Raw genomic sequence first — 23,020 nt, 5'->3', positions numbered from 1 at the left:
AAGGTAAGTTTCGAGAGGTCCACTCTGCTGTCCAATCAATGACTGGTTCACCTAGGCATGATTATTGACACCAATCTCCATAAAGCCTTTCCATCAGACGACAGGATAGCAAGGCTGAGAAGAGTCGCAAGCCCTTTCCTCAGACGAGAAGAGCTTCCAACCCAATCGTGGTTACGTCTCCTTGGTCACCTTTCACCCTTGGCTCATTTAGTCTTCAACAGTCGTCTCAGGATGAGGTTTCTCCAGGGGTGATTCAAGTCCAAGTGGAATCAAGGCTGCGATTCACTGGACATCATGATCCCTATGGATCCTTCGGAACGGACGAACCCCCAGTGGTGGGCGACAGGCGAGAACCTACGGGAAAGAATGGATCTTCTCGTTCCTTCCCCCAGTTTGGAGGCTGTTTTCGGACACTTCAAAGGACGTTCTATACCACAGGACCTCTGGCCTGTGGTCAGAATCGGAAAGGTGCCTCCATATAAATCTGCTAGAGATGAAGGCTGTTCTTCATGGCCCTTCAACAGTGCCAACAAAGACCTAGCGGATCACTGTGGCGTGATGAGCGACAACACCACAGTAGTGGCTTACATCAACAAGCAAGGAAGTGCCTTTTCAAAGCAGCTATCCCATCTCTCAGTAGAGATACTGTGATAGACCGAAGTCCACTTGATACCTCTATTGGCTCGCTTCATTCCAGACAAAGGGAATGTGCTCCTCGACTGTCGGAGCAGAGCATCTCGGATAATGAGTACCGAGTGGTCCTTGGATCATCCAGTGGCCAACAAAGTCCTGACTTTGTGGGGTTACCCGACTGTAGATCAGTTCGCTACAGCGCTGAACTTCAAGCTCCCGCTGTATTGCCCCCAACCCCAGATCCCAAAGCACTCTGGCAAGATGCCTTCCAACAACGGTGGGACAGCACTGACGCGTGCGCTTTTCCCCCGTTCTGTCTGATGAGGAGCGTGCTCAACAAGACCAGAATATTGGCCAATCACTCGATGACCCTTTATAGCTAGGCTATGGCATCACGCGGAATGGTTTCCGGACCTTCCGCAGCTCCTAACGGAACTTCCGGGAGAACTCCCTCTGCGGCACAAGATACTCAACCAACCACATGCCAGCATCTTTCACAAAGCCGTAGCTTCGCTTCGACTTCATGCCTGGAGACTGTCCAGCATCTCCTCACTAAGAGAGGATTGTCGCAACAAGTTGCGAACGGGTTGTCTGGACACCTGCGCAGGTCATCCGCAGGGGCCTACCAGGCAAAGTGGCGAGTTTTCTGTGGTTGGAATCGTGAAGGAGGGTGTCTCCACTCGATACCACTATTCCAGCTAGAGCGGAGTTCTTCGTTCATTTGCGGGAAGAATGTGCCTTTCAGTCTCAGCAATGAAAGGCTATCGCTCAGCCTTCTGTTCAGGCCCAAAAGAGCGTACTTTTCTTCCTCGCTGGTACCTTCCCTACTCATATGAAGATACGATCTTACCTGCCCTCAGTCGGAAGTGAAACCTCCTCCAGGGAACATGGTTCGGATTCTCAGGCCTCTTAGGAGGCCTCCCTACGATCCATTTCGCCAGGCTTCAAATCGCCAGCTAACTTGGAAGGCGGTGTTTCTGCTAGCTTTGGCCTCAGCCAAGCGAGTCGGTGAACTTCATGGTCTCTCGTGTGACATCGCCCATGCAAGGGGATGAAGGGAGGTAACGTTCAGATTCGTCTCTTGAGTTTGTGGCTAAGACTCAGAATCCGGGAGTGCCGGATCCTCGATTCAACTCTTTCTGGATTTCGAGTCTTCGTTCTGTAGCAGATGACCCAGACCATCTCCTACTGTGTCCAGTAAGGAGTCTGAGGTTATATCTCAAAGAACGGCTGCATTCATCCCCAAGTGCAAGCTTTGTTTGTGAGCACTAGGAGAACAAAGAGGAGGGTCACCAAGAATACCATCTCCGCATCGATTCGTAGGGTGATCCATCTGTCCCTGAATCCTAACCCTCCTCCGTCATGTCGCCTTGGAGCACATGATGTCAGGGTTGTAGCTACGTCCCTGACCTTCAAGAAGAACTTCTCAGTGACGCAGGTTCTACAAGCAGGGGCGTGGAAGCGTTGGACGACCTTCACAGCCCACTACCTGCAAGACGTGACACACAGGAGGCTCGATACGTTCTCTATCGGCCCTGTGTTGGCTGCACAACAGCTGGTCTAACCTCAGGCTCCTTAATGGACAGGTAGCAGAGGGTTGAGGGCCCTTATTCTTTTCTTCATCCTTGGAGAAAGCAGCATCCTGGGTTCTCTGCATAGCTGACCTCAAACCACTGCAGGTAAACCATGCTTCCTTGTGTTCCTAGTATTAAGTTAATACTGTCACGTCCCCATACCCTGACGAGGTGGTATTGGGTAAGTCCAAGCCTAAAGTTTTCCATCTAAAGAACTTGAGGTCATCTTCCTAGGACAAGTCACACACAATCCTTCACACACAGCTTATGTAGGCCGCAGCCCTTGCGTAGCAAGGTGCGAGCGAGGTGCAGGAACTCATTATATGAGTGTGTCAGTACTCAACAATAAAGAGTCCCCGGGCCAAGCCAAAAGCCAGTATGGCTGGGACTTTTTCACCCTTCCTAAGGGTTGAGTCACCCATATTAAATAACGTGGTTTGTATTTCAGTTATGGAACAAATGACAAATTCGGAGATAATTTGTATTTTTCCTAACTATACAAACCTTAGCTATTAAATCAAACTTGCCCTCCAGCCCTGTCCCCCGTGAAGTCCTACCTCTAAGCAAAGTGAGCTCATCACACAGGTGTGTAAGGGGGGGGGGGGGGGGTAGCAAGCTACCCCTCCCTACCCCCCGCTAAATAGCGATGGTGGTAGTAAACCCTCGTTAAAATTCTAATGGCTCGTCATTTCGGCTACGCGAAAGTAATAACCCATATTAAATAGCTAAGGTTTGTATAGTTAGGAAAAATGCAAATTATCTCCGAATTTGTCATATTTCCGATTCCCCCACTGTGATGGTGGGTCTGTGAAGGAAAGGGATTGGAAAGTAATGACCTATGTTAATAAACTTTATCAATTACGCGAGACTCCTTTAGTTCAACAGTAACCATTCGTAAACCCAAAGTAAACTTGTAATTGTAGTAAGTTTTCAGATTGGGTCCCAAATATTTTCCCACTATCAAACTAAATACTTATTTTACTAACACCTTGAACTTTTTCCTTGAGATAATTAATTGCACAAACTAAATTTAAACAAATTAATTAATAGAAAATTCTTTTGTTCCGACATATACAAACCTTCGCTATTTATAATAGGGTATTACTTTCGGCGCAGCTGAAAGACGAGCTATGATAATTTTAGTAAGGGATAACTACCCCATCCACTATTTAGCGGGTGGGGTAGACTGGCTACCCTGCTCACTCACACCTCTCGGCTGAGTAACCACTTTACTTTTTGGCTCGGTAGAGGATGGACATGTTGTCCTTCTCTCCCGCAAAGACTGGCCTTGATGTTTTTCGTTTATTTTTATTTTTGGTATTCTTATGTGTTTTCATTTATCTTACATATATTTGAGTGTATATATGTATAAATGGAAATATATGTTGTTAGATACATATCCAACTGCCTCCACCGTAAGGTTGTTGTCCTTCGGCAGGTTCTCAACACTGCCGTGTGTTTGTTTCATTACAGAATTAAAGTTTATAACAGTTCAGCTCCCTTTCGAGGAATTATCTTACAAGGAAGATGACTTATTCCCCGAAGTGTTTTTGTGCAACGGAACATGAATTGTAATTGATAACAACTTTCTTTTTTTTCACATGCCAGTACTCTATGGTCGACCCCCCCCCCCCCCCTCTACAAGAGGGGTCTTCCAAAGGTGTGACTTGATACGTCACTCTACACTTCCAGCTGAGTACTATATCAGCTAGTCTGGTTTTGCCAGCACCGATCCTTTCGTTTTTGAACGAACCACCGTCATCTTTCCTCTACCTTCCTACTTCGAGTGGTTGGGTTAGCAGATGGAAATGAGCGGGGAGTGAAAATGCTTTACATTGCAGTTCATTTCCCCTGGCACGCCTTACCTGAATTAGACGGTAGTTTTCTCACTATCGAGAAAGTGTTCAATGGCAATCTCTTCAGGTAAGCGGTCGATGGCAATTATGTCTGGCCTTCTTGAAGCAAACCCCCACATATGAGACTTCACCCTTTTTTGGGAGACTCGTTCTTGAGAAGTTTTTACAAAACTTCAATGGGTGTTAAAACTTCATGAAGGCCGTAAGCCTTCCCGGAGCATGTACTCTAGCCAAGACAAAACCGTGAGGTTATGGTCTTAAACTTGGTTCTACCGTTTGATGGAGGCAGCCTCCCCCGTCATTGTACCCTGGGTATAACGACTTGCCTTTTTACACGATAGTCTTTCCAGACTTTCTATTCTTTCCTTACAGGATTATTGTTTTGAACAATTAGTCCCAAAGGAACATTGTTACCTGACGTTAAAAGAACGATAGCAACAGCGTGGGCATCTTTTCATTACGTTACGAACGTTTCAAACCCCGCCCACAGTAAACAGACATCCGTTTCTGTGTAATGAACACTGGCTAGCCCCTCATATAGAGAGGAGGGGTAAACCAAAGGGGAAATGATCACCTCTATAACTGTATATTTTTGTTTGAGAGCATGTTCGCTCTCATTCAAGAAAATATTACAGTTAGTCAACGATCAAAATTCTTTCGGCAATAATGTTGCGATTTGTCACACATACATTATTCCCACAAATGGATTCGTTGCAAACGTTTCCTGGAGGCAGAGAATACGCATGCGCTAGCGCAAATGAACAAGTATATACTGTATAGGCGTGCAAGCGATCTTTCTGCCAATAAGGGTTATATACATCTTCCAATTAGAACTCCGTTCTATTAAGTTGTATATTTATATCCCTTACTGAAACCAGGTTATTCAGTACATTACTTGGCTACTTTTCTGTAGTGAGACATACGGCATTTACGTTCGGCCTCCTTATAGGCCTTTTTTTCTTTCTCCCGATCGGAAGTCTTAGTCTCCTACAAAGGCTTTGGCTGGAAACTTCTCAGAAGCATTTCTGTTCCCGAGTAGGGAACATTTAATATAAATGCTAGTTTACTGATCAGAGACGGAGAAGTATGAACGTTTTTTGTCCAAAGAAGGAGAAACTCCGTTACGAACGTTTCCAACGTTCTCCAACTGAGTTCCGGACATGACTTTCAGGTCGAACTATACATGTATACTTGTCATGCGCACAGTTCGGTGTTACTACGCAGTAGTACACTTACTGTATGTCCTTTACCCACCCAACAATAGATTGAAGATACGTCTCAATCCCCTCTTGGGTTTGGTTGGATGCGTTCGGTGATTACCGTACAGTCTCTTGTCTGGAAAGCGATCTGAGATTGGCTATTATAACATAAGCTGTACTGATTAACTGGTTTACCGTTTGGTATCGGTCTTATTTGGCCAACCACACTGGATTAGTGGCAGTTGGAGGGAGAACAGGATGTTCCCCTTCGTTGCAAGAACGTGCAATTGGTTACACGTCTCGACATCATCTCGAGGTGTGTTTATTGCTATGCATTCCCCCCCCCTCACCGCTGGACAATCCGCGGATGATGGGTGGCAGACGAGAGCTTCCGCAAAGAGGCCTGTCTTCTCGTCTTCCCTGTGGACCTGATGCTCTCTATAATGCATCAAAAGAGAGAGGGGGGGGATATGCCATACCATTCCATCCTCGTCTGTTGGTCCGATTCAGAAAGGTACTAGCATTCACCTCTCTTAGAGAACCATCTAGCAGTGCGAAGCCTCAGATGGACAGAGGACAACTAGTTGCCCCCATCTGCTCGTGCCATTCCTGAACAGGAATGTGCTTGCAAAACCACCCAAATAGTGGGCTTCTAGTGTCTTGGAATCATCTTGTATCCAACAAAGTCTTAACTTTGTGGGGTCCCCGACTGTGGTTATGCTCGCAGCGGCCCTGATCTTCAGGCTCCCACTCGACCATTCCTCAGGACCTCAAACAAGATGTATTCCAAGATCGGTGGGGCGGCCTAGAGGTGTGCCTTGTTTTTTTTTCCCCCCAATTCGTATTGGTGAAAAAGTCCTCAGCCAAGTCAGGATAAGCAGGATCTTATCAATGACTCCAATAGCTTCACTATGGCATCCCGCAGAATGGTTCCCAGAGCTTCTGTAGCCTCTGACGGAGCTCCAATCCTACACCACCCCTCTCAGAGAGGCCCTTTGCAACAGGTTACGGAAGAGATGTCTAAGCACCTCAGATACTTTTCAGCGTCGGTCTTCCAGGCGAAGTGTTCGGACCTTTGTGACTGATGTCGTGGAAGGGGATTCTCTCCCATCGGTGCCTTTACTTATGCAAGTTTGTGATAACTTGTCCCCTGTCGGATCTCAACCTCCTCCTGGGAACGGGGTTCGGGTCCTTCAGTCTCTGAAGACCCCTCTCTACAAACCTTAGGCCCAGCAGCAGATCGCTTCCTTACACGGAAGACTCCCTTTCTACTCACTTGGGCTTTTGCCTAAGAGAGTTAGTGTGTTGTATGATCCAACCTCTGATGTCTCCTACCCTAGGAGACGGGGAGAAGTAATCCTCAGCGGCGTCCCTGAGTGGATTGCCAAGACTCAAATTCGAGTGTGCTGTACTCTAGGTGCAGCCCATTTCGAATAAAAAGTCTTCGTTCGGTAACCGGAAACCCATCAACTCGGGTTTTACCCAGTGAGGAGTCTGTAGGGTTACCTTTAAAGAACGATACCAGCTCGCCCCCATGTGTCGGCACTGTTGACCAGCACGGAGAAGGTCAAGAGGAGGACCTCAATGTTTTCCTTCCTCTCTGGGATCGGAAGGCAATTGAGGTTACTCTTAATCTACACTCTCCTCCATCCTAAGACCCAGAGTTCGTAACGTCACTGGCGTTCAAGAAACTACTCTGTGGTGCAGATACTTTAAGGGGGGCGTCAATCGACCTTCACGACCTACTACCTGCAAAGACGTAACCCACAAGAACATGGAGACCTTTTCCATTGGTCCTGTGGTGGTCGCACAACAAATGGTCTAAACATCTCCGGCTCCTTGATGGACAAGTAGCAGAGGGTTGAGGGCTGAGGCTACCCGGATTAGTCTGGGGTGAATGAGTAAGAATGCCTGGCTCCATTCTTCCTTTCAACTTCTCTCCTCTGGGGAAAACAGCTCCGCAAACCTCAGCATAGTTGACCTCACCTCGCTGCAGGTAAGACCCATTTCCCTTGTGCCTCCTAAGTATGGAAGAATACTTTGTTACGTCTCCAATACCTTTTAGAGGTAGCCCCAATACCTTTTAGAGGGACGGTATAGGGTTAGTCTTTAAGAACATTAGGTTCTGTACTCGAGTTCCTATGTTAAAGACAAGCCACACTGTTAGTTCCACTCATACAAGCTTCTGCAGGCCGCTATCAGTACATTACCTCATATCGGCACTTGATTTTAGCGAGGGTAGGGTCCCTTCTACTTTCGATCACAGATCGAAATAGAGAGGACCCCAGGTCATGACCAAGGCCAGTTGGTGAGGACTTCCTCCCTCCAAAGAGTAAGTCACCCTATTATAAATAGTGAAGGTTTGTATATGTGTTGGAACAAATAACAAATTTGGAAATCATTTTTATTTTTCCTAACATACAAACCTGAAGCTATTTATACAAATTGGCCCGCCACCCTGTCCCCTAAGAAGTCCTGCCATAAAGCAAAGTGGTTACTCAGCCGAGAGGTGTGAGTGAGCAGGGTAGCCAGTCTACCCCACCCCCACCCGCTAACTAGCAGATGGGGTAGTTATCCCTCACTAAAATTATCATGGCTCATCTTTCAGCTGCGCCGAAAGTAATACCCTATTATAAATAGCTCCAGGTTTGTATGTTAGGAAAAATACAAATTATTTCCAAATTTGTTATATTTGCGCTTTATCCACCACAGTTACCACAATACCCTGAAAAACTGAATTCCCAAACCAATTAGGAACTTCTACTCTAAAACTGCAGTCCTGTTGAAATAAAAATTCAAGAGCTCTTGCGGAGGACAAAGAGATCAGTTCTCCGACATAGCATCGCCTTCCCTCTCCCAAAGGTGTGCTGTGCTTTGGTCTGTCAACAGCCCCGCAAGTGTGCTTGACTGTGTTCACTCCAGTTTCAACCTGGGCTCATGCCAACAGCATGGGTCTCATTAACCGAGACATACTTTAAATTTTGTCTCAACCTGGGGGTCGTGGTAAACTTTGAGAAATTCTTTCTGCAACCACCTCAAAACCTGTTATATCTAGGTATAATTCTCTGCAACCATCTCAAAGCCTATTATATCTAGGTATAAAAGGTAAACATAAAAAAAAGAGTCTTCTCTGCAACCATCTCAAAACCTTGGTACCAAATGGTCTTCACATCCCCGAATAGCCAACATAGTCCTGACTTTGTGGGGTTTGCTGCTGATAGACCTGTTCGCGACGTCTCTCAACTGACCTCTGCAAAGAGGGTCAGTGAGTTTGCAGGGTCTCATATGACATCGCCCATTTAAGGGAATGCAGGCAGGTTACATTCAACTTTGTCCTCGAGTTTATTGCTAAAACTCGTTAGACCTTAGGTTCAAGCCCTTCCAGATTTTGAGTACAGTATTTGGGAAGTAACTGACAATCCCAATCAGCTGTTACTATGTATTGTAAGTGTGTTGAGGCTCAATCTCAAGCACACGAGAGGAGCTCACCCTTAAATCCAGCATCTGCTTGTCAGTATGGGCAAGGTCAAGAGGAGAATTAGAAAGAATATGGTCTTCTTGTGGATTTGGCAGGTTGTCGACCGCACCCTCAATCCTCCCCCTGCCTATCAAGGCAGATGACCCAGAGCTCATAATGTCAGGGGCATAAATATATTCCTTGCATTCAAAAGAAACTTCTCTGTGGTGCAGGTGTTCCAAACGGGTGTGCAGAAAAGGCAAGCCACCTTCACCGCCATTACATGTAATTGTAATCCACAGGACCCTTGATACACAGTTATCATATAGAGGAACAGTCTGAAGTAAGAGGAATTCTAGGGCTTTTGACACTGTTCGTGAAAAATCTTCAAATATTCGTAGGGCGTTATAATCTTTTAAAATTTTCTTAGTCGCATACAGTAGTGGGATATTGCCTTAGATCAAAGGTCGGGCCATGAACGGGTATGGATCGGGAACATAGCTGCTAAATACACGTTTATTATTTCTGTGCCTGAAAAGATGTTAAGAGATGGATCGGGAACATAGCTGCTAAATACACGTTTATTATTTCTGTGCCTGAAAAGATGTTAAGAGATTGCTGATAAGTCCTGTTTGGGAGGTCGGCACTAAGTTTACCAAGTTCTCATGGAAAGGTAATGGGCTCTGAAAGGCCACGAAGGGAGGGGGGGGGGGCAATTTCTCTGATCAGACATGACTGGAGGTGTTGACCCTGGGAATCAGTTGGCTGTAACAGAATTCTCCAAGGTTAAAACCTGCAGGATAAGTATGTTCAATGTTTCTTTAGTTTGTTTTGAGAGTTTTAGGCTGTAAATGAGTATGGGATTCTGTGCTTGCAACTGAATCCTGTTTTCTGGTTTTCCTCAGTGACAGATTTCTCTAGGGAAGACTGTCATATTTCCAAGGTGAAGGATAAGGTTCCTAATTCTTGTAGCTTGAGGCGTCTCTAAAATTGACATAGATATTTGAAACGCTAGAGACTTGTTCTCCAAGGGGTTCACTATTGTGGATTTGACAACAAAATAAAACAGAGCGGTGTGAAATGGTGAATTCTTTAGAACGAACATGACAAAGTGACTGCAAAGGTCCTGTAGAGAATAAGGTTCCCCTGCTGTACAAGACCAGAGAAGCAGCCCTTAAAGTTAAGGTATAGAGGATCCAAGAGGGTTGACTTCTGTTGGGTAGACGCTGTCACTCACAGCGGTGGGCACCCATTGGTTTAGCATTAATCCAGCTATTGAGGTCATAAAGAGTGCCTAATTCGTCTCAAACACCCTTTCTTTCTCCAGCTGTAAGCACATTAAAGCGAGAGAGGAAGGTGGAGGTAGGCTTGGGGAAAATTCTTTCCCATTCAATATATTCAGCCGAATGATGTATATTTCCCAGATTCTGTACATGAGAAGCAAATGACTTACCGACTGAAAAGCCTTTGCTTCGTCTCCATTGTATGTTTCGTCTACGCCTCATAGGCAAGTTGACTCTTAAGGCAGACTAGAGTTCATCATAGGCGTAGGGTGAAAATTTTTTTTCCTATCTTCACCTTTCAAGATACGTGAAGGGGAATCCCCTATGCTCGCCAGTCATATCCGTGAGGCCATATTTTAGGCTACCACCTGGACTTTTTAGGAAGGATATCTCATCCTTAATATGTTGAGGAGAAAAGTTCTCACGCATAAAACTAGCATATGATCCGTCCTTGCGGGGAATATCCTGGGATGCGTTGTACGCTTGTCTTGTGCGGAAAGAATATTCTTCACACCCGCAAGTCATCACGTGATGAGAGAAGGCGGTGTACACAGTGACGTCATCATGTTTAGATACAGCAGCATATTTGGATTTGTTAATCTGAAGGTTTTCTCAATATGAGCTGGAGACTGGTAATCAGCATCTTCCAATAAGGTTGCCTCGGTACAGGGGGAAATGACAGGCTCAACTCTAAGCTCCCTGGGGTAGCGAGGGAATTCTTTCACTGTTATTATTATTATTATTATTATTATTATTATTATTATTATTATTATTATTATTATTATTATTATCATCATTATTATTATTATTATTATTGGCTAAGGTACAACACTTTTTGGAAAAGCACGATGCTATAAGCCCGGGGGCTCCAACAGTTAAAATAGCCGAATGAGGAAAGGAAACAAGGAAAAATAAGGGATTTTGACGAAAGAAAAATCTTTCTGGGCAAGGAACCTGTGTCGCCCAGTGAAATGCTCCTCTAGCACCATTTCTAAGGCATAGTTATTGTTGAATATACCAGAGAAAAAGATATGCATGGAATGCCAGGAATAAACCTAGCTCGCTCACTCTTTGAGGGTCTGTATAGAAAACTGGGGCGTGATTGAACCACAACCACAGATCCCTCACTAATTAGACCTCTCCTTCATCAACTCTACCCCTACATCTTCCCCCCCCCCCCCATCCTCATTCCTCCCAGCACCCGAAGCTTGGACCAACCAGAGTGAGGGAAAAAAGGGAAAGGGTGGGTTCACTGGGCGATACAGGTTCCTTGCCCAGAAATAGATTTTTCCTTCGTTAAAATCCCTTTTCTGGGCTCGACCTGTGTCGCTCCGTGAAATCATAACAGATAAATGGTACAAGCTTGGGAATGGTTAAACACAAGGGACTGAAACTAAAAACATATAATGCAAAAAGAGAGTTTAATATTACAAAAATATTTACAAATATAAAACATAAGGTATACAAAACAAACAGACAAACTGGGAAAACTCTCAAAATGAAAAAGCCAAAACAACCAAGTAAAAATACAAATTCCAAGCAAACAATGTAACCTGAAGTAAGGATGCACATAAAAAATACAACAAGAACGGTAGGGGGAGTAGGCAAAGCAGGCTAAATACGCTCCTTATGAGGATACAAGATAAAAAATAAATGGGAGAAAAGAGGGGACCTACAGTAGGGTCCCGAATTAAGCGTGTTCGAATTACACGATTCCCCTTTTCCACGATCGCTATTTTTCAAAAATAGATTTTCTGTATCCACGAGGCTGTTCAAAGTTCGCGAGTCAAGCACTACAAAATGTATCAAATCTATAGTCTTTTTAAGTATATTGGTAGCCCTAAATACGGTGATTTATAATAAATGTTACAAAACAATATTAACATTACATTTCATTAACATAATTTCATGATGAATAGCCTATTTAAGGATAAAATTCCACAACAATGAAATCAACTGTTAACTGTGCGAGTCCAGCTGACAAAATGTAAACAGAAATGTGGTTACGTTCTCGGCAATCTTTATCTTTCTCCAACCTTACGATAATTGTAATGGTAGTGTTAATGATGGTATATTAAAGCATTATTTTTGTTTAGTACAGTATATTTAAAAGCCTTATTTTTCCCTCTGGGCGTTCAAGGTTTTCACGAGTAGACTGGGTTCGTTTATCGGCAGTGAATAGCCTAAACTTCGGTAACGAGTCGTCAATATTTTGTCATATTTTAAACAGTAGGCTATACATTTGATTTGCAAACATTGGTTTTGTAGAGTAGACGGTAAAATAAAATCTAGAGAGAGAGAGAGAGAGAGAGAGAGAGAGAGAGAGAGAGAGAGAGAGAGAGAGAGAGATTTGATGGCAGAAATCTCTCTCTCTCTCTCTCTCTCTCTCTCTCTCTCTCTCTCTCTCTCTAGATTTTATTTTACCGTCTACTCTACAAAACCAATGTTTGCAAATCAAATGTATACTGTTTAAAATATGACAAAATATTGACGACTCGTTACCGAAGTTTAGGCTATTCACTGCCGATAAACGATAACAAACCCTTTAATGCAAACTAACTGTATCCTTTGATATTCCTCTATATTTATCACGAATTCCTTCTATACCTCCTCAGACACTCTTATTTCAAATATCTAAATTATTCTTATCACAACTAACACCATCTAGTCATTTTCATTCCATTATATCTATTATTCCTCTGGATCTTATTCCCTTTCCTTATTCTGTTTATTCGATGGGATTCGTTTTTCCCTTTACCGTCTTTCAGAATCTATTTTTAGCCACTGGCAACCAAATCCCCCCTTCCCCCGTCTCCTACCGTCTCCCCTGCGAGTCCACCCAGCCTATCTCATCACTCCCCTGTTCTAGGTCTGTAACCTTCTGCGTCATAATATCTCTCTCTCTCTCTCTCTCTCTCTCTCTCTCTCTCTCTCTCTCTCTCTCTCTCTCTCTCTCTCTCTCCTCTCTCTCTCTCTCTCTCTCTCTCTCTCTCTCGTTATACAATACTTACAAATAGATGAAGAAACCAAAATCGGTTTTCTTGAAGTGTCAATTAAATACAAAACGAAAAAATTATACCGTGTATACATCCATTTCAATCATAGCTTAAAATACGGTAACCGATTTCGTCCGCAAACCACTATTTTTTAGGAAACACCATTCTATTCCAGAAAATTTTTACTCTTTAAATGTCAATTGCGCTATAATAAAACATGTACTTATGTTGTAAAATTTCGGGTGTGTTTTAAAAATCGAGTATTGCTAACTTATTTTTGTTTTACTTTTGGCTGTGATCACATCAGCTGATGTCTAGCTTCCGCGCGAATACAATAACAAAGAATTGTTTACACCATTTCTTAACTTATTCAAACCATCTATACAGTTAATATTACATAAACACCAATGTGTTATAACCTATCATATTTATTGTTTAGTACTTTAAAACCATCCCTCTCTCTCTCTCTCTCTCTCTCTCTCTCTCTCTCTCTCTCTCTCTCTCTCTCTCTCTCTCTCTCTCATCGAACGTTATAGCGGTAACCTAATTGTTCGGTGACTTTAAAAATAGGCCTAGTACTTTCTTCTTTTACCTTTTTTGCATATGGATCCATAATTGAGGTGGGTACAAGTTGACTTATAACTGAATTTAGGAAAAGTATTTTGGATATGGAAAGGACAATTATCTTTCGTAACAGTTTAGAATTATCGTAAGTTATCACTCTGTCATTAGCGGCAGTTTGCTATTGTGGATTAAACGCATAAGGAAAAAAAAATTTCCAGCTTTGCTACGAATTTAGGAATTTATATGGATACGGTAAGTAAAATATTTGTAATAACATAATGTTTACTAAATGTTTGTAATATCATTAGTTATGACTTAGATCATGTGTGTTTAATGCATTCGTTTGTTTATTATGATCGAAGATGGAGCGTAAACAAATGGAAGGTTTCCGTTTCAGGCGGCATCATAAAGAAAAACATTTCATAAATGGCATTCATTTCATTTATTTGAAAGTTCTAATAAAAAATAATTAAAACATTGGTAATAACAAATTCAACATATAATCTATACTTGGTAAAATTGCTGTCAATTCAAAAACACAGATGTATAAATGCGTCTGTTTCTTCGTTGTGATCAGAGTTAAACGTAAACAAAACATTGGTTGTCGTTTTCTATTCTGCTTTTTAGCGTGTTTAGGAATCGCATGATATAAAATCGCCTTTATTTTGATAATTCTGGATTTTCAATCATACAACAAGCTAGTCTATAGAGTGATGGTTTTGCTATTCACCAGTTGTATTATACAATAGATATGACAAACATTAAAATTTGTCTGTATTTTGGGTTGTGTTGTAACGGGAAATATATAGTGTTTACACCTATCCTGGTTATAATTTTAACCATTTTTCAAGTTATTAGAACTTTAAAGTATATTAAAGGTTTTATTTATTTACAAAAACAATTTGATATTATAAAGAAATACAGTATAGTACAAAGAAAGTATTGGAAATGGGTAGTAAACACATTTGAATAGGCAAATTGCTGGTTGCCATGGCCACAATGGAATTATTTCTGTTGTGTGTTTCGAAATTCGCGATTTTCCATTTACACGAGGTCATTAATCGACCAAATTCTCGCATAATTCGGGACCCTACTGTATTTACAATGGTTCGTCTCTATACAGAGGAACAATACATCTAGCCGCCACTGTCGCAAATTTAAGGGCGTCCAAGGATTTTAGATAGTGACCCTTAAAGACTGTAGGAGATTTCCATCCGGTGTACCTTTTCAAATCTTCAAAATTCATGTTATGGAAATAATTAACTGAGGTTGCCACAGCTCGGACATCATGGGCATGAGGAACTGAGAGAGGATTGGCCTGTTTAATAGAATGAAGCATTTGTTGTCGAATTCCCCTTAGGGAAAGAGTTCCGCCACGTTCCCGAATAAACAAAGGGCCTGAAGATGTAGAAGAAGTTCTACGCAAATAATCTTTGAGAGTGTAGATAGGACACAGGGAAAGATCCTGAGGAAGTGGAACAATTCTCCACGGAGTCCATCTGGACTTGGGGATCTTCATTTTTAGCTAAGAACCGTCTATCCGTCGAGAGTAATACCTTTCCAGACGGAAGAAATTCAATGTGACCCGGATCTCTGGATAAGGCTGACAGCTCAGATATTCTAGCACCGGAAGCCAAACTCAACAAAAATAACGTTTTCCTAAGGATTGTTATGTAAGAGCAATAATCATTATCAGTATCAGAAGCCAGCTTAAGGACATCATTGAGAAACCACGAAACCGCAGCAGGTCGAGTTGCTGGTTTCAATCTAGCACAAGCTTTGGGAATGGATGTAAAGTACGAATCTGAAAGATTAATATTGAGCCCAGATTGAAAAATTCTCTTCAAGGTGGACTTAATCGTGGTAATAGTCCTTGCAGCTAAACCCCTTCAAACAATGTTCGAAAAAAGGTAACTGCAAGATTGGGAGTCATCGTTCTAACATCCGAATTCCTCAGGAACTTGGCCAATTTCCTAACAGCAGAATCATACTGCCGTAGAGTAGAATCCCTCTTATCCGACTCCAGGAACAAAGTGTTAATAGGATCGATAGCAGCATCCTTCTGAGCAGCAAATTTCAAGAAGTCCATAAAGTTAGGGCACTCAGAATTCCTGAGGAAGCTGACACACTGCGAGTTTGTACTGTTTGAGACAGCAACGGATTGGGAAGCCATCGAGGCTGGAGACCCAGCTCCGCTAGGAGAGGAAACCAATTGTTCTTCGGCCAGTTGGGGGCCTAAAGGGCTACTTGACCGTGGAAAGATCGAAGCCTGTCCAGAACTCACTTCAACATGTTGACCGGAGGAAAAAGGTAGATCCTCTGCCAGGTGTTCTAGTCGAGAGACACGGCGTCCGTGGCATAAGCCTGAGGGTCCAGGTTGGGGGCTACGTAACACCGGAGTTTGTGGTTGGTCTTCGTGGCGAAGAGGTCCACCTGGAGATCTGGAACCTGCTGGCAAATTCAATGGAACGATTGGCGGTCCAGAGACCATTCCGATTCCAAGGGAGTCACCCGAGATAGGGCATCGGCTACGACATTTATGACACCTTCTAGATGAACCGCTGACAGATGCCAATGGTTTTTTGCCGCCAAGGAAAAAATGGCAGTCATCATATGATTGATGTGACCGGATTTAGATTCTCCCCTGTTGAGGCAATGAACCACCACTGCGCTGACCAGAACCAACCTGATCTGCTGGTTCTTCGACGGGGAGAGCTTCTTCAGGGTCAGGAAGACGGCCATGGTTTCCAGGATATTGATATGCATTCGACGGAAGGTCGCTGACCACAAGCCTTGTACCTCCTTGAACGGAGAGTAACTCCCCCACCTGGTGAGGGAGGCGTCCGTATGGACAATCAACGCCGGGGGAGGGTACCAAAGGGGCACCGACTTGGCCAAATTCTTGACTTTCGTCCAAGGAAGGAGCCTTTTCTTGAGAATAGCTGGAATTCTCGAAACTTTGTCCAGGAGACTGATATTCGCCCTGGACCGCCACACACGGTTTATTTCCTTCAACCTGGCCTTCAACATAACATCCGTGACGGAAGCAAACTGGAGAGAACCCAGAACCCTTACCTGGTTCCTTCGAGATGTAAATTTGGATCCTAGAAACTGTCTTGTGGCCCTTGCAATCTCCTTCTGTTTCTTTGGGGGAATCGACAACTTGTGAGTGTCCAGATTCATTGGAGTCCGAACCATTGGAAGTACAACGCCGGAACTAGGCGAGACTTCTTGAAATTTTTTCGGAACCCTAAGTGTTCCAGAAACCTGATGACTTTGACTGTCGCCTCTCGACATTCTTCGTTGATGTTGGCCCAAATAAGCCAATGGTCCACATAGGCCACCAACTGTACGCCCTGGGGCCTCAATTCTTGAACTACCGAGTTCACTAGCTTTGTGAATACCCTTGGGGCTATGTTGAGACCGAATGGCATCACCTTGAATGCAAAAGCTTGATTGCCTGGCTTGAAACCCAGAAACGGATGAAAATGACGCGCTATTGGAACATGATAGTAGGCGTCAGTAAGATCGATAGAGGTGGTGACGGCCCCATGGGGAAGTAAGGTCCGTACCTGCGAGACTGTCAGCATATGGAACTTGTCGCATTGAAGAAAGGTGTTCAAGCGAGACAGGTCTAAGATGACCCTCCGTTGGCGGAGTCTTTCTTTGGCACGCTGAACAAGCGACCTTGAAACTTTAAATGCCTGATCCGTTAAATCGCATTTTTGAGAAGATCTCGTGCGAATTCGATGAGTTCCGGCTCTGGAAATTGAAAAAATCCAACCGATGGAGGGGCTCCCTGAATCCAACTCCACCCCAGTCCGTTGGAAACTATGCTTCGAGCCCAACTGCTGAAGGTCCAATTCTTGCGAAACAAGTTTAGCCTCCCCCATACCTGCGGAATCTCATTGGATTGCCGAGGGCCTGCCACCTCGACCTCCACGGGGTCCTCAGCCCCTTCCAGAGACTCGACCACCTCCCCTGTAGCGAAAGGGTCCTCTAGACCTACCTCCCCTCGGCTGCCTATTATATCCCTGCATCAGGGCATGAGACTCAAAAGCAGGGTTGAAAGCTGGCGAAGTGGAGACGGAAGAAGAAGGCTGAGGTGGTTGGCTCACCAGCACGAACTGCTGCTGGGGTTGAGTTTTAGCGGGGGACACATGTCTCTCCTGAGAGACAGGCACAGCCTGAACCACAGGTTGAGGTTGGGAAGCCTGAAAAGGGAGAAACCGTCTAGCCTTTTTCCTACCCCTCAACTGCGGGTTAGCCGAGTCAAATTTTCTCTTAGAGACAAGACCCCACCTCGCCCGAAGGGACTGATTGACACTCGCTGCCTCGCTGAGAACCGCGTTGACCATGTCTTCGGGAAAAAGATCTGCTCCCCAGACCGAGGCCTTGATCAACTTGTTCGGCTCATGCCGGATAGAGCCGTCGGCAAAGACATGCTTACGTGCGGCATGCACGACGAGAGACACCGAAGTCATAAAGATCACACTGAAGGGTGTGAAGGAGAGACTTAGTGAGGATCTTAAACAGAGCCTCGTCCGCATAAACTAAGGAAGACATCTCCGCCATAGTAACGGAATTCAGGGACCTACTCAAACGGACACGAGCCTCATACTCTGCCCGAATCAGGGAATCAGGCAACCGAGGAAGAAGCTCGCTAAGCTAAGTTGTAGCACAATCAGGAGCCAACTTCCCCACAGTGAAGGTCGACGGAGCATCAACCCAACAGTCTTGGTCCCCCGGAAGAAGCAAGGAAGTTAAATCGGTCTCCCGAAGCTGAGGTATAGACTTTTCTTCCATTACCGCCGCCAGGGTAAGATCCGCCACTTTGGTGGTACACGGAGTAGGAGTGAGCTCCTCTACAACGAACATAGTATATGTGCCTTTGTGAGGAGTCAACTTCGTACTCACACGCTCCCATTCAGTAAGGGTCCGGAGCCAGGCGTACTGAGCCTGCTCCATAGGGAAGATAACAGTCTCCCTTGGTACCTTATCCATCCTAACAAGCCTCTCATCCGTCAAGTGCGCGTAACCCGGGAATGGGAACTGCAAACCCGGTGGGTAAAACTCAAAGTTCTCCACCCGCTAGGTACCACAACCTTCAATGGTTAACATGCCTTCCGAGAAAGGGGCATGCAAAGCCAACCTCCATGGGTTGCTTTTCACAAAGGTCGGGAGTTTTGAAGCATCCGGAACCACAAACTGCTGTTGTTGTGGGAGGCCGGATCTCAAAAGAGACTCCAACATGGAAATAAGAAGAGTTAAGTTACAATAAATATCTCCTATACAAACTATAAAAACTTTAACAAAACAAGAGGAAGAGAAATAAGACAGAACAGCATGCCAGAGTGTACCCTCAAGCAAGAGTTATGCCAGAGTGTACCCCCAAGCAAGAGAATTCTAACCCAAGACAGTGGAAGACCATGCTACAGAGGCTATGGCACAACCCAAGACTAGAGAACAAGGGTTTGATTTTGGAGTTTCCTTCTCCTAGAAGAGCTGCTGACCATAGCTAGAGAGTCTCTTCTACCATTAGCAAGAGGAAAGTGGCCACTGAAAAATTACAGTGCAGTAACCCCTTTGGTGAAGTAGAATTGTTTGTGATCTCAGTGTTGTCAGGTGTATGAGGATGAAGGAGAATATGTTAAGAATAGGCCAGACTATTTGCTGTGTGTATGTAGGCAAAGGGTAAATGAACTTTAAACAGAGAGAAGGATCAAATGTATTGCTGTCTGGCCAATCAAAAGACCCCATAACTCTCTAGCAGTAGTATCTCAATGGGTGGCTGGTGCCCTGGCCAACCTACTGTTCTGATGAAAAAAAACTGAAGGTAGGTTCTCGCTGCATAGAATTATATTTTTCTCGAACTCCGGTTTGGGGTGGGGACCTAGAGAACGTGGATATCTCGTTAAATTTCCTGCGACGAGAAAAAAAATCTCCCATTGGGAGAGAGTTCACTCCCTAGTATTTACATGGAGATTCTCTTGAACATCTCTTGTCTAGGCAAGAGGGACAGAGAGAGAGTGTCCGCCAGGCTCTTAAGGATGCCACAATAGTCACTACCCCATCCGAGGCAAAGAACCTAAATACAGTACTAATATTCTTGACATAAACACTCACTAATAACTCAGTTAATGAATAGGCACTCAAATGACAGTGAATTAAGAAAAGACAAAGTCAAGAGAGCTAAACATGAAAAGGGTAAACGAAATGAATGTGAAAGGCTCGGTCTCATTTATCCCCTCCTCCTACTGCATCCACCCCCTAGCAAGACGGGTGACTTGGGTGCCTTTCCTAGTGTGAGAGATCCTTATCCCAACTTCTTCTAGCCCTTATAGCAGGTGGTGCTGTTGGCTTCACTCCCTGAAGCAGGGAATTGAGATATAGGTTGTACAAGCAACCTTTTCAGGTGAAAACTATAGTCTTCCCTTCTGACACCATTGGAAACTGGAACAGACAGCAGACTATTCCCCGAAACTCCGCAGTTTTTGGGCTACATGATTCTCTGGGGCAGCCAGTACTGGAACAAGGATCATTGGACTCTTAAGCGAAAGGCCAATACCCATCCGAGTGCCCGAGATGTTGCTTTAACAAACATTTAAAGTTGATCACTGTCAAATCATGTGATTAGCTACAAGCAACTGTCTCTGTAAAGGGAGGATGAAACCTAGTCCTCCAACTGCCATCGCTAGGATGGGAGTTGGTCATGTATGTCTGCCAATAGACTGGTGGACACTGGAGTAACCACCTATCTGTAGTGCATAATGCCATTACAGAAAATCTCCAAAGCTGATTGTTGTCAGGCAAACAATCGGTCGAAAGTAACTACTTTTGAAAGACAAGACTGAAACGTATCTTCAATCATACAGTATTTGTCCGGCAGGCAGTTACGTGTATAACTCTGGCTATGGACCAATAAACACACAAAAATGACCTCTATAGAGGTATTGCATGGCAAGAATTCCATGACGGGTACCTCGGGGCAGGCTGAAGAGTTGAGAGTGGCCCGAATGGTTCGTTGCACCGGAACTCAATCAGCGAACATCAAAAAATTATGATAAACTTGACCTCCTCCTTCCTGGTGCCAGGGTCCCTTAGAAAAGAGGCAAATGCATCTTGGATATCTTTGTTCCTGATAGGAAACTGAAACAGGCACACTATGTGAAGTTTCAGAATCTACCTATGTTTCAGATATCAGGGAAGACCTTATGGGGATGAAGGAGGAGCCCACTTCAGGACAGACCTCTTATGTATGGGGTTTACAGGAAGATGGGGGTTCTTGAAGAACCTGACTTTCTCCATAGGATAGGCTTATAACCATCAGCTGAGAAAGAGCTAATGATGCATTAGAACAAGGTTCCAATTTCTCTGGTTCCCGGCAGGAATTGGGCGAACCCAAGAGTGTCCTTCTCGAATAAAGGAATGTCAATAGGTTCTGTGTGACGGTAAGTTAAGTAGCCTCTGCTGCTACAGTGAGGGTAGCGCATGCAATTAGTGAATTGAACAGCCTTCTTCTGCAGTAGTAGCTTACTCGCCCACATGCGGATGTATCAAATTGCAACTTTCCTGACTCAGAGTAAGTGATTGTACACAAGCTTAAGCATTGTGAAAATGTTTGTAACCATGTGAGTGCCCACGAGGAGCCCATGCAGCTGGCAAAGTAAGCAGACCTTCCTCAACAGTAGAGGTGGGCGGAAAAAGCGCACATGTAAGCAAACACTCATCTGCCATCACTCATAAACACAAGCAGAAGCTGAGTAGAGGCACGAGGCAATAACCTCTAAGGGTTATGTCTCATGAGCAGGGCATGATGGGATGAGGCGGAGACCACAAGAGGCCAACACCATGCAAGAGATCTGAAGAGCACTTAATCCCATAGGAAAGAGAGGTCCAAGGCAATAACCCTGAAGGATTGTGTCTCGAGTCTCGTGTTCCTGGGGGCACGATGGTCAGAGGCGGCGATTGCAAGCAGTCACAGTCATCACAGTGAAGGTGCTTCGAAGAGCTCTGTTCATTACGGAGTGGAGATCTGCGGCAATAACCTTGCAGGGTTATGTCTCATGACTCGTACACTGGAGGCAATAACCCCGAAGGGTTGCGTCTCATAAGCCTCATTATGGTGAGATCTGGCGGTGGTAAAGGCGAGTGAGCATGTGCAACCGAAGTAACTCATACCAAAACCTCACTACGATGGTGTTAGCGAACAACTGTAGGTATACGCAGACCTGCATCAGTGAGAGGAGCTCGCCAACACACTTTGTTAATACAGTGTCTGGTTGCACAAGGCACACTTGCATGACTAGGGTCTATGCGTTCACATGCAGAAGCTGCATGAAAAGCAACACAAACACTCAGTGCTGCCTCAGGAGATTGGCGAGTAGCCTTGCGTGCTTCTACAGGATGAGGCTCGATCTTGGATGGTGGCAAGCAAGGCTACAAAGGTCTTCCTTGTGCGCTGATGCACAGCAGAAAAAGAAGGCTCTTCCCCATAACGGGAATAACGGGAGGAAGTCTGATGCTGAGGTCCTTAAGGGCCTGGCTTCTTAAAACTCAAAGGGCTTTGTTGTGCCCAAAGAGCAAAACCTCCAAAGAGCTGGAACGAGGCACCGACGAATCGAGCACTCGTGCCGAAACTCCCGAGGGAGGAACCACATGGGTTAAGAGAGCTTCGCTTTCAAACAAGAAAGGTGCTCGAAACCGAGTGGAGAAGCTAGATGATTATGCTGCCGGACCTCAATGCGCTGAGTATAATCAGCAGGCTTAGAAGTTTGATCATGGTCAGCTTCTGGGTTCACCTCGAAAGTATCATCCGATAGGTAGGGACTAAGAGGAGCACCAATCTGCAACTGCTATGTTCATTCACCGGAGCTACATGAACAAATAGAAGAGCAGATGCAAAGGACACAGCAGCTATGGGCACGAGAAGCTCTGAAGGGTAACTGGTCACCTACACCAGAGTCTTTCAGGGGAAGACTGTGGTCAACCCTTGGGGAGGCAGCTATGCCACAACTGTAGCACTTCAAAAGTCATTGCTTAGCCGGGGAGACCCAATAGCCCCAGGAAGGTAAGAATTGTTGCCTTGTGGCTGTGGGAGAGACTCCCCAGTGGTGGGTGCTGTTGCTTCACTAAGGGAAGTAACAGTGTCCACACCTAAAGGTTGTCCAGGAGGGGGGGGGTGTCATTGCCCTTACTTCTTCACCCTCTAGAGGGTAAGTGGGGTGGCTGGTCTACCCACCTCTGTTATCTAGTGGTAGGCTTTTGCACCTTGCTAAAAAGTTTATGGTTGGTTCTAGCTTTCACAAGTAATATATCCATAGTAAAGAGAATAGGTTTGTATTAGGTGCTGGAACAAGTATATGTTAATGCAAAGCAAAACTGCTAAATTCACAGCCAGAGGAACAAGTTCTCTCTGTGATGGCTGTAATTCAATTTAGATTAGAGTGAGCTGGAAT

The 23,020-nt window shown here is 44.6% G+C and overlaps 1 protein-coding gene across 3 annotated transcripts in view; it reads left to right on the top strand.

Annotated features, from left to right (window-relative positions):
• LOC137657888 (uncharacterized) overlaps positions 1 to 23,020 on the top strand; it is a 60,631-nt gene that overhangs the window by 34,634 nt on the left and 2,977 nt on the right. The window lies entirely within an intron of this gene.

Source organism: Palaemon carinicauda, chromosome 1 (genome assembly GCF_036898095.1).
Source record: "Palaemon carinicauda isolate YSFRI2023 chromosome 1, ASM3689809v2, whole genome shotgun sequence".
NCBI classification, from domain to species: domain Eukaryota; kingdom Metazoa; phylum Arthropoda; class Malacostraca; order Decapoda; family Palaemonidae; genus Palaemon; species Palaemon carinicauda.
The sequence above is the reverse complement of the archived record's forward strand: the minus strand, read 5'-3'. Positions and strand labels throughout refer to the sequence as shown.